Source organism: Pseudophryne corroboree, chromosome 4, assembly GCF_028390025.1.
Source record: "Pseudophryne corroboree isolate aPseCor3 chromosome 4, aPseCor3.hap2, whole genome shotgun sequence".
Classification (NCBI taxonomy): domain Eukaryota; kingdom Metazoa; phylum Chordata; class Amphibia; order Anura; family Myobatrachidae; genus Pseudophryne; species Pseudophryne corroboree.
Window position 1 is genome coordinate 828,653,418 of NC_086447.1, and position 16,103 is coordinate 828,669,520.

General features: G+C 43.2%; 1 protein-coding gene across 2 annotated transcripts in view; it reads left to right on the forward strand.

The window, feature by feature from the left end:
• Positions 1-16,103, forward strand: part of TASP1 (taspase 1) — a 547,122-nt gene that overhangs the window by 26,985 nt on the left and 504,034 nt on the right. For both annotated transcript variants that reach the window (XM_063918540.1, XM_063918539.1), the window contains exon 2: positions 8,752-8,822. The gene's annotated coding sequence lies outside the window, so the exon portion shown is untranslated. The remainder of the gene's footprint in view (positions 1-8,751; positions 8,823-16,103) is intronic.

Below are 16,103 nucleotides of genomic sequence, written 5' to 3' on the forward strand. Positions count from 1 at the left end.
GGATTCCCTGACTGAAAATATTGATACCCTGGATAGGGACAGTATATTACTGACTATAGAGCATTTAAAAGATGCATTTTTATATATGCGTGATGCACAGAGGGATATTTGCCGACTGGCATCAAGAGTAAGTGCGCTGTCCATATCCGCCAGAAGAGGGTTATGGACGCGGCAGTGGTCAGGTGATGCTGATTCCAAAAGGCATATGGAAGTATTGCCTTATAAAGGGGAGGAGTTATTTGGGGTAGGTCTATCAGACCTGGTGTCCACGGCAACTGCTGGGAAATCCACATTTTTACCCCAGGTAGCCTCTCAACATAAGAAGACGCCGTATTATCAGGCGCAGTCCTTTCGGCCCCATAAGGGCAAGCGGGCAAAAGGCTCCTCATTTCTGCCCCGGGGCAGAGGGAGAGGAAAAAGGCTGCAGCAAACAGCCAGTTCCCAGGAACAGAAGTCCTCTCCCGCTTCTGCCAAGTCCTCAGCATGACGCTGGGGCTCTACAGGCGGACTCAGGCACGGTGGGGGCCCGTCTCAAGAATTTCAGCGCACAGTGGGCTCACTCACAAGTGGACCCCTGGATCCTTCAGGTAGTATCTCAGGGGTACAAATTGGAATTCGAGACGTCTCCCCCTCGCCGTTTCCTAAAGTCTGCCTTACCGACATCTCCCTCCGACAGGGAGGCGGTATTGGAAGCCATTCACAAGCTGTATTCCCAGCAGGTGATAATCAAGGTACCCCTCCTGCAACAGGGAAAGGGGTATTATTCCACGCTGTTTGTGGTACCGAAGCCGGACGGCTCGGTGAGACCTATTTTAAATCTAAAATCTTTGAACACTTACATACAGAGGTTCAAATTCAAGATGGAATCACTCAGAGCGGTGATCGCGAACCTGGAAGAAGGGGATTATATGGTGTCTCTGGACATCAAGGATGCTTACCTCCATGTCCCAATTTACCCTTCTCACCAAGGGTACCTCAGGTTTGTGGTACAGAACTGCCACTATCAGTTTCAGACGCTGCCGTTTGGATTGTCCACGGCACCCCGGGTCTTTACCAAAGTAATGGCCGAAATGATGATACTTCTTCGAAGGAAAGGAGTTTTAATTATCCCTTACTTGGACGATCTCCTGATAAGGGCAAGATCCAGGGAACAGTTGGTAGTCGGAGTAGCACTATCTCAAGTAGTGCTGCGGCAGCACGGTTGGATTCTCAATATCCCAAAATCGCAGCTGATCCCGACGACACGTCTTCTATTCCTAGGGATGATCCTGGACACAGTCCAGAAAAAGGTGTTTCTCCCAGAAGAGAAAGCCAGGGAGTTATCCGAGCTAGTCAGAAACCTCTTAAAACCAGGCCAAGTATCAGTGCATCAATGCACAAGGGTCCTGGGAAAAATGGTGGCTTCCTACGAAGCAATCCCATTCGGCAGATTCCACGCAAGAACATTCCAGTGGGACCTGCTGGACAAATGGTCCGGATCGCATCTTCAGATGCATCAGCGGATAACCCTGTCCCCAAGGACAAGGGTGTCTCTCCTGTGGTGGTTGCAGAGTGCTCATCTTCTAGAGGGCCGCAGATTCGGCATTCAGGACTGGGTCCTGGTGACCACGGATGCCAGCCTGCGAGGCTGGGGAGCAGTCACACAGGGAAAAAATTTCCAGGGCTTGTGGTCAAGCCTGGAGACATCACTTCACATAAATATCCTGGAGCTAAGGGCCATTTACAATGCTCTAAGCCAAGCAAGGCCTCTGCTTCAAGGTCAGCCGGTGCTGATTCAGTCGGACAACATCACGGCAGTCGCCCACGTAAACAGACAGGGCGGCACAAGAAGCAGGAGGGCAATGGCAGAAGCTGCAAGGATTCTTCGCTGGGCGGAAAATCATGTGATAGCACTGTCAGCAGTGTTCATTCCGGGAGTGGACAACTGGGAAGCAGACTTCCTCAGCAGGCACGACCTCCACCCGGGAGAGTGGGGACTTCACCCAGAAGTCTTCCACATGATTGTAAACCGTTGGGAAAAACCAAAGGTGGACATGATGGCGTCCCGCCTCAACAAAAAACTGGACAGGTATTGCGCCAGGTCAAGGGACCCTCAAGCAATAGCTGTGGACGCTCTGGTAACACCGTGGGTGTACCAGTCAGTGTATGTGTTCCCTCCTCTGCCTCTCATACCCAAGGTGCTGAGAATTATACGGCGGGGAGGAGTAAGAACTATTCTCGTGGCTCCGGATTGGCCAAGATGGACTTGGTACCCGGAACTTCAAGAAATGCTCACAGAGGACCCGTGGCCTCTACCTCTGAAAAGGGGACCTTCTCCAGCAGGGACCCTGTCTGTTCCAAGACTTACCGCTGCTGCGTTTGACGGCATGGCGGTTGAACGCCGGATCCTAAAGGAAAAAGGCATTCCAGACGAAGTCATCCCTACTTTGATAAAAGCCAGAAAGGATGTAAACGCAAAGCATTATCACCGCATCTGGCGGAAATATGTTGCGTGGTGCGAGGCCAAAAAGGCCCCGACGGAGGAATTTCAACTGGGTCGATTCCTGCATTTCCTGCAAGCAGGAGTGTCTATGGGCCTAAAATTAGGATCCATTAAGGTCCAGATTTCGGCCCTGTCGATTTTCTTTCAAAGAGAACTGGCTTCAGTGCCGGAAGTCCAGACGTTTGTTAAGGGAGTGCTACATATACAGCCTCCTTTTGTGCCTCTAGTGGCACCCTGGGATCTGAATGTTGTTTTGGGTTTCCTAAAATCACATTGGTTTGAACCACTCAACACTGTGGACTTAAAATATCTCACATGGAAAGTGGTCATGCTGTTGGCCCTGGCTTCGGCCAGGCGTGTGTCAGAATTGGCGGCTTTATCCTGTAAAAGCCCTTACCTGATTTTTCATACGGACAGGGCAGAATTGAGGACTCGTCCTCAATTTCTCCCTAAGGTGGTTTCAGCGTTTCACCTGAACCAGCCTATTGTGGTACCTGCGGCTACTAGGGACTTGGAGGACTCCAAGTTGCTGGACGTTGTCAGGGCCCTGAAAATAAATGTTTCCAGGACGGCTGGAGTCAGAAAATCTGACTCGCTGTTTATCCTGTACGCACCCAACAAGCTGGGTGCTCCTGCTTCTAAGCAGACTATTGCTCGCTGGATTTGTAGTACAATTCAGCTTGCACATTCGGTGGCAGGCCTGCCACAGCCAAAATCTGTAAAAGCCCATTCCACGAGGAAGGTGGGCTCATCTTGGGCGGCTGCCCGAGGGGTCTCGGCTTTACAACTTTGCCGAGCAGCTACTTGGTCAGGGGCAAACACGTTTGCTAAATTCTACAAATTTGATACCCTGGCTGAGGAGGACCTTGAGTTCTCTCATTCGGTGCTGCAGAGTCATCCGCACTCTCCCGCCCGTTTGGGAGCTTTGGTATAATCCCCATGGTCCTTACGGAGTTCCCAGCATCCACTAGGACGTCAGAGAAAATAAGAATTTACTTACCGATAATTCTATTTCTCGTAGTCCGTAGTGGATGCTGGGCGCCCATTCCAAGTGCGGATTATCTGCAATACTTGTACATAGTTATTGTTAACAAATCGGGTTATTGTTGTTGTGAGCCATCTATCCAGAGGCTCCTCTGTTATCATGCTGTTAACTGGGTTCAGATCACAAGTTGTACGGTGTGATTGGTGTGGCTGGTATGAGTCTTACCCGGGATTCATAAATCCTTCCTTATTGTGTACGCTCGTCCGGGCACAGTATCCTAACTGAGGCTTGGAGGAGGGTCCTAGGGGGAGGAGCCAGTGCACACCAGGTAGTCCTAAAGCTTTTCTTTTGTGCCCAGTCTCCTGCGGAGCCGCTATTCCCCATGGTCCTTGCGGAGTTCCCAGCATCCACTACGGACTACGAGAAATAGAATTATCGGTAAGTAAATTCTTATTTTATTTCTTCCTACTTGTTTATTGTTGCTATAAGTTCAAACAGTTCTTATATTTCCATTCTTGTCTTATATGACTTTGGTTAGACATATCACCTGCAATACCTTAGGATCAAACTCACCAACCCCTCTTGCTGCCACAGGTTTAAACAATTTGTATGTCTGACCCTTTGTTTTCTGGATTTTAGTCAGACATATTCTAATCTTTACGTTCTGCAGTACCTCTGGCTCAAAGCTGCCCACCCTAGGGAATGATGCCCTATCTTCCGCAGTCATACGTACCCATTCATTGCACTTTGAACACCTAGTTCTTATAAACCTTGCTGACCCTCTTGGGATGCAATTCTCCTGCTTGAACCCTGGCTAAACGTCTCTCACTTGAGCAACTGGTTCCCATATTTGTGGGTCTTTTTAATAACTAAAAAAAATTCCCACAAACACCAAAATACTCAATGCAAGTAGACGGTGAAAGTTCTTAGAGCGCTTTCACCCACTCTCGCCCACGCTGACCAGTACTACGATACACTGTTGATAGTGGATCGCGATGTACCCAACTTAGGGCTCCTATAAGACCTTACAGCACCGTAATTTATTTCGGTGTAGGTTCTGTTGGAATATTTTCCTGAGAGAGGCAGCGAAAAATTCCTTTTCGGTATCTTTCAACTGGAATTGTTTGTAGGGTGAAAAACAGAGAAATTAGATAACTATTCTTCACCCTTTCCAGTGGAAGCCCACCAGGGAGATTTCCAGACGTTATCAAAGAAAAACCCCTTTGTCTATACAATCACGTCTGTGTATGCCCTTCCACAGCGCATATGACACAATGGTATCACGGTGTGCTGTGTAGAACACACGGATGTGTGATTCAATCGCACAGCCTATAGATACTAGTTATCTATATGCCCTACGATAGCTGTAGACCACCTGAACACCTAGTTCACTTTGAACACCTAGTTCACTTTGAACACCTAGTTCACTTGGAACTATGAACACACAGTTCACTTTGAACACTTAGTTCAATTTGAACACCTAGTTCTTATCACGTAAGGTAGCGAACCCTACGCCACTGAGCCTCTACTAACCCAGTGTACCACGACGGGATCCCGAATTCCCGGGTTTAGCTCCACTCACTCCGCTTTCACTCACTCAAATATGCTTTGTTTTTCTGTACAGAAAATTGTTTTACTCCCTTTAGGTCAGTAGCTTTATTCCAGAGGTGCTTACAGTTTTTAAACTAAATTTAGAGTAACCTGCTTTTGAAATTGGATAGTTGTGTTATTGTATTAAATGTCTACTATCCCACCTTAATTGAACAAATATCATGTGGTTTTATTATGCGCACACAACCCTACGCAAGCTTGCGTAATTACGCAACTGTGCGTACCCCTATGCCACGTGTGCGGCCTTGCGCCACGTGCACGTTTTTGTACGCTGTCCTCACGTTCCGTACCCCGTGTACCAATGTGCGTACGCAATAAAACAAATCACACTACTCTATAAATGTGAGCAATACTAACTATAATCGCTCACTTAACACAACACCCAGTTTTTTTTCTTAACAACCATGCCAGAACTGCGTTTCATGTCTTTAATTACTACCTTAAATACATTTTTTTCAAATTTGCCTATATAGCAACAAATGTATCTGATTTCACACAGATCTATAATGACTGCAATAATCTATAATTTAAATGATATGATTCAGATTGGGTAGCTATCTTGCAGAACATACACTGATATAAATATACACATAATTATAATATATATATATATATGTATCATTCACTGGTCTTCTATGTGACACCTTACCTCTTATTTGTATATCAAAGCTATGTGCTTTTTACTGCTAAAAAAAAAAAGTAGTTACACAGGTTAATTTGCATTTCAATGGATATCCTCCCTAGTAAGCAGATTCTACAAGTCTTGGAAGAAAAAGAAAAAACAAAACAAAAACAAAACTCTTTCTTTCCTTTTTCTATCTGTGTGCAACCCCCCACTTGATGTAAAGTAATTACGCACAGACAAGAAGGAAAAAAAAAACAACCACTTATCTCACCATTTACTCTCACTAGGCCCAAATGAAACTATTTGTAATTGACTATGGCATGGTTTAAATAAATGTATTGGTAACTCATAAATGGTGCTTGATGTGACAAAGGAAACGGATTGTTCTGAGCACACTGAAAATCGGCTATTTAGAAAGTGACCTCCCTAATATGGCCACTGCTCCTCACCCTTCCACATCCATGAGGTTTACACAAGATGGTGGACAGGTCATGTGGTTAGTCCAAAATGGAGAACAGACCATGTGGCTTCCTTTGTCACAAAGAAATCACAAATTATACAAGCACCATAAGTTATTTTAGGCCTGAGTTTAAAAAAAAACTATATCAAGGCTATGCAGCAACTTTTAAATGTACTTTTAAATCTACTTAACAGATAAACAATCCAATCTGAATCAAACTTTGTTTTGCAACAATAAATATACATTTTAGCATTTTAAATATTATGAGAAACACATTGTCCCTTGAATTTTCATATCATCGGCTTACTGATAACACAACAATACACGTGGATGTTATTCGTCAGCGTCGCGATGCGTCCATCGGTAGCCGGTCAATCACAGCCGCATTTGTAATGTACAGTGCATCATTAAGACCGTGAATCGCGGACGAGCCCTCATCTGTAAATACCAAATTGCTTTCTAACAAATATTTAAAATGCCCGCTCTAATATATATTGTAGACGCCTGCACATCTTATTACCATGTGCCATGAATGTGCGCTATACATCGCAAAACACTGCATCCCATAAGAGAAAACAATACACCCACACATTATCTGAGTTCCAAAGCTCATTGATGTATATATTTGTTATTAAAAGGATATGTATTCAATATATCACAATGCACAGTTTACATATAGTTACATGGTTACAATTTATACAGTAAGCAGTTAATACATACAGTTACAGGCCAGCGATACAATTACCATATCTTTCAATGCATCCTCCTCTTAATATATCTCTTTCTCTCAGCAAATAAATACAGGAACTGGTCTGGCAGCACCTCCATCATCGTCTGGGACAAAACAGCAACTAACTCCTGTGTGTCTCTGTAATGTGTTATCTAGTTTGGGGGGGTGCACACATCTAGTCTAAGGGAGGGAACTTTCTCATTCATGATGAGTCACTGGTCTGTTCGTATGCTAAACAGGTTCAGCCTTGAAGACATCAAAAGGGGCTGGCCTGAGTTTCCTGTCCACCACCTGTTTGGAAATGTCTATTGTCCTAATAAGAGTGATTTTAGCTTTCATATATTTAATCATAACTACTTGTTGCAATGTCCTACAACTTAATAACAAGTATCAAATGAATCTACACATTAATCTGGTTGCTTTAATACCAAATATGACAGGTCTATCTTGCTTCGTTCCAATAATACACATACATGACATTACTTCATTATATAATTTTAAATCATTATGATGTCTGGCGCTTGATATGTTATTATGTGCTGTATGAAATATGTGTCAAAACCATCTATATGGCATGTCCGTGTAAATGCGTGTGTTACCATATATTGCTGTGCTTGCTGCGAGTATTTGCAAGCATAGCGACTCATAATGTGTGTAGTCTGTATGTTCTCTCTATGTAATATTTTTGACTTCAACATGCCCCATTAAATATGCCCTCTAGTAGCGCTGCTTACATACACACACATTAACAGAAAAAAACCCCCCCACAATACTCACCAGCCCTGCTCCTGCTTCTGGACCGCTGCCTTCCCTCTCCTCGGAACTATGGGAGAGATGTCTTGACATCTCTCCCATAGCGCCGCACAGCCACACATGTACACTGCCTGAGCCAGAAGCTGGAGCTCAGGAGTGAGCTCCTGCGTCCGGCTACTGCTGAGGAGCCGGGCACCCGCTGGTGGTAAAATCTCAGGAGGCGCTTGGCATCTCCGCTCGTTTAGGTGAGCCTAGCCGGGCCGGATCAAGTGGCTTTGAGGGCCTTATACGGCCCTCGGGCCTGAGGTTTCCCGCCTCTGTTCTATGGGCAGATGGGAAAGGTTATAGTACCAAGCAAATATCTCTCTCAAAGGTTTGATACATTTCCCCTCTAGGCACTTTTACTACTGCTGGTTAAAACAATTGTAATGATTTTTAGTATTAACATACAGTATAATGAGGTTATTTGCACATATTTGGCCATAAATGTAAACCCATCCACTATTTCACAGTGCTGGATTAAGACAGTGGGCCCATCCCCACTCCTTAGTTCCTCCCCCTCTTGTCAGCTCCACCCCCACTTGTCATCCATCCCCAGTGATTGGCTGGGTTTGGTTGTAGAGTGCACCCACAAACCGGCAGCTGCTGCAGATAGTGGAGTCATGGTCAACATAGGAGCGGGGCTTAGGCAGATCGGATTATGGGGGAAGGGGTGCAGTACACACAGAACTGCAAAGTGCTCCAACCAGGAAAGAGGGGGGCCTGGGGCACTGTACCCCTCTTTAATCCAACTCTGACCTTTCATTGTTGTCCCTGATAAGACTGCACCTGTAGTCCCGGTTACACAGTCCGCTGTGTATTTTACTGCATATGAACATAATTGGCTTGCCGTTTGGAGGTGATAGCCAGTTGTTGTGTTTGTTTTGGCCCATTTAGTAATAATTTATATACTCGTTGGTGTCCTGGATTTCCATTGCGTTGGAATAATGCATGACTCTTGTCTTCATATATACCATTTTATTGTAAGGGGTTTTGTTTTTATATATTTAATGTACATGATCTGTTGATATTCTCAAATAGTTTTGTGTATCCTTTTTCTTTTTAGACTTCCACCTCTCATTTGGCGCCATGACACACCTTAGTTCTAAATTGGAGGGGCCAGAGGACAAGTAAAATGTGAGTATAATGTTATAGCACATCCTACTGTATATATTAATTTACTGCACTTGCTGAAATATTTTCATATTGGGAATGCCATGTACAGTGCTGTGCAAACTGAGCTTGTTGTGCGGGCCTGGTTCTTGGGCAGATGCAACTCCCATCGCTGCTGCAGTACATAGCGTATCTGTGAAAATATGCTAATAGCCGAATGTTAGGTATATGTACAGAGACTACTGACGGCGCCTCTTATCCGATGCTTGCGTACGAAGACACACCATCAGACCTCTGAGCAAACCCTATGGTTAAGAATGTCAGTCGCAAATACAACCCCATACGAAACCTGAGTCACGGGTTAAGACACCCCCCAAAACAGTCTCGGCATGCTTGCTATTGACTCGCCTCCCCCGTTACCGCCCACAAACACCACTACCTGTCATTTACTTTGTGATTAAGTAATTACTGCCGTCACTAATCCGTCTTCCTGCATGTACAGTGCGACTCTGACGGATGCACAGTACCAAAAATAATCACTCAACTGCGCAAACATCCGCCCACCGAAATAATCAGGAACTGTGTTTATTTGTTTAAACAAAAAGTCATAGAAGCATTTGCAATTTATAGGGTGAATTCGATTAGCCACCTAGTTTACCCTGCAGCTAATTGATGTTCTGAACGAGAAATAGCTATTCAATAAATTTAGCCTTTTCACACCTGGAAATGCACCCACTGATTCTGCGTAAAATGCGGAAACTAATGGGTTTCCCCGCGTGGGAAATGCATCTCCTGAGGCTGCGAGATACAATCCTGCCTCCCGGGGATCAGCATGTAGGATTCCCGCAGCTAACTGAATCGGGCAGCACAATGAATTAACTGCAGTGTAAACCCAATGGCTAATTTAATTGCCCTCCTATGACTAATTAATATGACCATCCTTATCTGCAATAACTTGGTTTACAAGAGTTGTATTTATTTCAATATTCTTGCAGTTCTTCCCACTTGTCGATACTTATTCAGTGTACAGTCGGCTTAAGTCCCTTTCTTGTTTTATGTGAACAATTAAGCCTAAAGGCCCCCATCCACTAGTCCGATTTCGGCAGTTTTCTTCAGATTTCGACACATCTGACCGTCATATCTGAAGAAAAGTGTCACATCGGATGGCTCTTCCGATCCGATGCGCACTCCCGTGTCAGATATATCTGAACTACAGATCTCTGAAGCTGCCCCAACTATTTATCTGAATCTGAAGAAAACAGGTGCACATCGGATTGTTTTTTTTACTTCAGATGTATCTGATCAGATTCATCTGAAGCGTCACTTGACTGGCATCTCCCTGACCACTCCCACCCACCAAGAGGGGGAACAGCGGCAGCAGCAGCATCAGATCAATCGCATGTAGCATGTGTGCATCAGATATATCTGATGCGATCTGGCACATGATATATCGCATCAGATATATCTGAAGTGAATGTAATTAATATTAAAGCCAGGGTCTGATCCAATTCCCGGGACGCTCCCGGGAGAGTTCAAGAGAAATCTGATGCTATCTGCAGTTCAGACAAGTCTGAGTAGTGGATGGCCACCTTAACACTTTTTTTCGCTGTTCAGGGATATTGTTTTTTGTTTCAATCTTTATTTCCTCTTCCATTTCATTGAAAGAAATTCAGTTTTACACCCAGTTTTATGCAACCTAAAGGAAGCAATTGTCAGACCTCTTCTTAAAAAACCTAGTTTAGATCCCGACTGTTGACCAACTACAGACCGGTATCAAACCTACCTTTTCTAGGAAAGGTTATTGAGAAAGTGGTTGCAAATCAACTGGAAACTCGCCTGACAACCCATGATATTTATGATCCATTCCAATCAAGATTCAGGAGAAGACATAGCACTGAAACAGCCCTGGTGTGTGTGTTAAATGATCTTCTGATGGCAAGAGACAGAGGTGACTGTTCAATATTAATCCTTCTGGATCTCTCTGCAGCATTTGATACCGTGGACCATGGGCTTCTGATTGAGCGACTGATACATTTTTGTGGACTGTATGGCACAGTCCTAAGCTGGTTCAAATAATTTCTCACAGGCAGTTCACAGAGAGTATCGTCTGGAGTATACTCATCACCATCAGTGCCACTGCCATGTGGTGTCCCACAAGGTTCTATACTATCCCCCATGCTTTTTGCAGTATACATGCGCCCGCTGAGTGAAATAATCAGGCGCCATGGCCTGGTCTACCACTGCTATGCAGATGATACACAACTGTACTTGTCCTTTACTCCAGGCACTGATAACCCAATAGCAACCCTAAATGGCTGTCTAGCTGAGCTTCAGGAGTGGATGAGCGCCAGTTGGCTGCAACTGAATCCGGATAAAACAGGGGTCCTTATGATAGGACCGCAACATCAAAGGACAAGACTGCAGCATAGCCAACCAACTGGACTTACACTCGGGGATTCAGAATTACAAACCACTGATCATGTGCGGAATCTTGGCGTTGTCCTGGATGGTGGCTTGACACTTAAACATCAGATATCTGCCCACAATCAAATCCTCATTCTTTCACCTGAGGAACATAGCCAGAATCAAGCACTTAATTCCCTCAGATGATCTGCCAAAAGTCATACATGCATTTGTATAATCTCGATTAGACTACTGTAATACCCTCTACCTTGGTCTCCCAGCAAAAGAATTGCAGCACTTACAGCTGGTACAAAACACAGCTGCCAGGCTGTTAACCAACCAGCCCCGCTGTAGCCACATAACACCCATCCTCCACTCCCTTCACTGGCTGCCTGTAAGATGGCAAATCATCTTCAAGATTGGCTTACTGAGTTTCAAAGCATTACATGACCAGGGCCCAAGGTACTTGAAGCAGTTTCTGACCCCATACTGCCCCACTCGATTACTGCGATCTGTAGATGAAGGACTTTTAGCAGTACCTAGAATCTCCCGTAATTCATCTGGGGGTCGAGCTTTTAGTCATGTGACTCCAACTCTATGGAACTCACTTCCCTGCACAGTGCGAGAGGCCCCAACTACAGAATCCTTCAAAAGTAGACTCATGACTTTCCTGTTTACTCAAGCATTTCCATAATGTCGCTTTAGTATCTTCATGCTTCTGTATTTTATGAAAAGCTGTTTTGTACTTCATTATTTTCTGTACTATATTATGCTATGTATCTGTTAAGTGCCTTGAGTCCTATAGGAGAAAGAGCGCTATATAAATAAAATTATTATTATTAACCTTGAAACTTTAGATTTACTGACTCCAATAGAGTCCGCAATATCAAGATCAGTCATTGGTCTGTGCTTTCTGTCTACCTCCTCCCACATTTAAAACCACAAACAACAAAATAAAACAAAAACAAACAAACCAGACGTCTGTGGTTATTTACATGATATTACAATATTACATTTGCTTTGCAACACTTCTACATCTGTGTGCCACTGAGCCTATGAATCTGTATACACTAAAATGTAGCCGCTGCAGCTCTTTTCCAATACAAGTTCCTTTGTGCTCCGTATACTGACAGTCACACACAATATACAAGTGTCGCATATCAGAGTAATCAACACAGTCTGCTAGTAGCATCGCGCTTGTGTCTTAGACATATTTTCGTCAAAAAGACACCCCCAAATGCTAGCCGAGTTGCACGGGACCTGGCGTCTCACTTGCGCCAGGTACCTCGCTTTGCATTGCGCATCTGTATATAACCCCTGTAATGCTAGGGGTTAGTTGTATTAAACTGCAATAATTATTTTATATACACTACTATACAAGGGACTTTCATTTGTATCTACCCTGTCTTAAGATAACTTCAGCTTGAAAATGGATATGTGCAAACTGGGTAGACAACTATGTTTGAAGGTTCATTTTGTGCATAATTCAACCCCAGTACCACTGTCACAACTGGTGGAATGACACACACTTTAAAGAAAACTAGTAAATCCCCCTCCCCCCCACACACTCTCAGTCCCTCCATACAAACCTTTATGAGAGTCCTGAGGAGCGACACAGTACCCCTATCAAACAGCAGAAGATATCCTATCACAACATCATGGTTAATGAAAGAAAAGCTATCAAGTCCCTCGGGATGATAAGACTCTAGGGATCGGGCCTGCTGATAAAGGGGGAGGTATCGTTCTCCTGGATTATGATTATTATACCTCTGAGGCTAATAACCAACTTGATCATAATCCTACCTGGAAATATAAGAAAGACATTGACAATGTAATTTCCTTGGGTATGAATAATAGATACATTAGTTTAGAAACTGCAGAGTTTCTAATTCAATTGCATCCCAAAATTCACATCCTTTATACCTTGCCCAAGGGCCCTAAATCCATGACACAACCACTTGGGAGACCCATCATCTCAGACAGAAATTAATTCGGGCCATTTCAATTGTTTGGGGTGTCTAATTTTCCTATTTAAACGGGAGATGCCTAAACAATTGTCACAATTAAGTTGTTGTTTGGGCGCACATGCCTATTCATAGGCGTACGCAGAAGCCGACACGGGGGTGCTGCTACAGGACTTATCTCCCCCTCCCCCCTCCACTGCATTATGGTCTAGAGTTTATAGGACAGAGTTGGGTCCCAGTCCATATTGTGAGCAAATGCTGTCCATAATCTATTGCTGTGCAGCTGTGTATTCTGAATAGGATTTACCTCAGGTTGTAAGACATATTTACATACAGTGTACTTGTGTATCTGTTTTAATAAAACATAAAGTTATTGAAATTAGGCTCCAACAAGAAGACCCTGTGGCATAGAAGTAAACTGAAATGCACCATAATGTACTTAAAAAATCATTAAATAAAAACTAAACAGGATTAAAGTACCAGAATCGTCATTCCACTAAATATTCAGACTGACTGCAGAACATAGACTAATAAATTACCATGTTTCCTTATATGGAATCCACTTATTTCATAGCACACCATTTTTAATACAGAATTTAATAGGTTTCAAGGAAAATCTTAGTGCGCATATAGTGAGCTGCTGGACATACCCCCTTCAGAGAAGGTTCCCAATCCCTTCACCAAAAGTGCACAATAAATAGAAAAAGAATGGGACTTATCCTGCGCATCCCAATAAGGTCACGATTCATGTGGTTCTGGAGTTTTTTTGACCACTCACATAGATGCCATATAAAAGAAAAAAATTTGTACATATAGTGAAGTACAATTTTAATGAGGCATCAAATAATATCACAACATCTAGAGAAACATATAAAAACAATGTATAAAAATTCAATTAAAATATCAAAGGTCGTATGTATCACAGCATACAAGTTAGCAGCATAATTAATTGTCAGCACAATTGTGTGGGTTGTAGAATGGGGAGCAGTGGGGAATTACCAGAGATGAAGAACTGTAAACAGTTCAAAGCCAGCTTGCGGGTTTTATTTGTGCAGGGAAATCCGGGAATCCCCTGGACCACGCTGTACTGGAAAGGTCAGTCCACCGTTGCTCCTCCGTTAACAGTCCCACGTCCACCAACGCGTTTCTACCTCCTGCTGAGGTCTTTGTCAAGGTGCAGAATGAATCAGTGTGCTGTTAATATCAGTCCTTTTAAATCAATCGCAACCAATCACTCTGCAGTGACCACAGCTGGACCCTATACAATTAATCACTAACCCAATCCCATGGTCCTTTGCTGTTGTCCACTTTATCCTGTTTTTACACATTACCATGGCAACCGCCATGTACTTCCGGTTGCGGAGAGGTGCGCGATTAATTAGTGATTTGTCCTTTTACTTGTTTCCCTGGGTAAAAAACATAAGTCCACATCATGTTTATAATAGTGTCACTCAGTCCAGATATTGTCTGTAGATCCCCTCTTTCGCCGCTGTACGCCGTTGCGTCGCTTCCGGTCAGCGGTTACTATGGAGACCCTGTTCCCATCTCCTTCTGGATAACGTCACGTCACTTCCGGTGACGGATATTAATAGAGACCGCACATTCTTCTGTTATGTACTGAATAACACATGATTTTGAATTTAAGAGAGGTAGATAAAATTACTTCTGAGGCTTGTCATAAAAATAAACCTAAAGGACACAGTAAATACAGTATATTATAAAATAAATATTAACTCTGTATATTGCCCATACTAATTACACTTCTAAGACCCCTATAGGGTAAATAAAAACTGATTATGAACAATTTTTCAATAAAATATATAAAAAAATATAAAATATAAAAAACCGTAAAGGAACAAAAGGGAACGGGAATGAAAAGAGTATGATGTATGAGTTACTATAAGAACCATTTGATCTCAGAATCGCTATTCAAACCCTCTGGTTTTAGCGTTCCTAATTCATATATCATTCTCATCTCGGCTTTAGCCAACTGGGTCGCCAAGTCCTTGCGCCTCCAGTCCCCTTTAATATGTCTTAGACCGCAGAACTGTTTAATAGCACTACACTTGCTCTCATGTGCCACACGGAAATGTTCTGATAGAGCATGTGTGGTGAGGGATTTTTTAACATCTCAGGAACATTAAAAAATCCCTCACAAAAACGGTTTTTGGTATATAGGGAGAACTTCCCGACCCCTTAAGACGAGACTGGGAGAACATCTCAGGAACATTAAAAAATTAAAAGAAATTGCACCAATGAGGCCATCTATACACAGCAAGCTCATGAATTAAAGACAAGATTCGAAAATTGTGGATATAAAGAGGACATCATAAAATCAGCAATGCAAAAGGCTAGCAGTGTCAAAAGAAATGACCTTTTAAGCACTAGCACTTTAAAACAAACCAAGCAGGAAAAATTTGAGTGGGCATTTATTACAAGCTATAATTCTCAATTAAGAACTTTAGAACGGTCCATTAGGAAGAACTGGAATATTTTAAAGAAGGACCCAGTATTGGGCAATAAAATTCCTGAACACCCTACCTTTATCTATATGAAAGCCCCTAACATAAAAAACAAGTTAGTTAACAGCTATCTTCCACCAATAAGACGGGAACCAAGGATTGTCACCAAAGGTTTCCACAGATGTGGAATGTGTATAGGCTGTAGGGAGATTAGCAGTGATGGTACAAAAAAACTCGATAGCATTCAGATAAATGGCAAAAAGTTAACTGTCAATGAATTCATGACATGTAACTCGAGCAATGTCATCTACTGTATTGAATGCACGTGCCACCTATTTTACATAGGACGCACCTCTAGAGCCCTTAAGGTCAGGCTCGGGGAGCATTGTAGAAACATAAAGAAGGGACTGGAGACACACGCTCTCTCGTCCCACTTTAAGAAATTTCACAATTGCTCCACGAAAAATATTATTAGA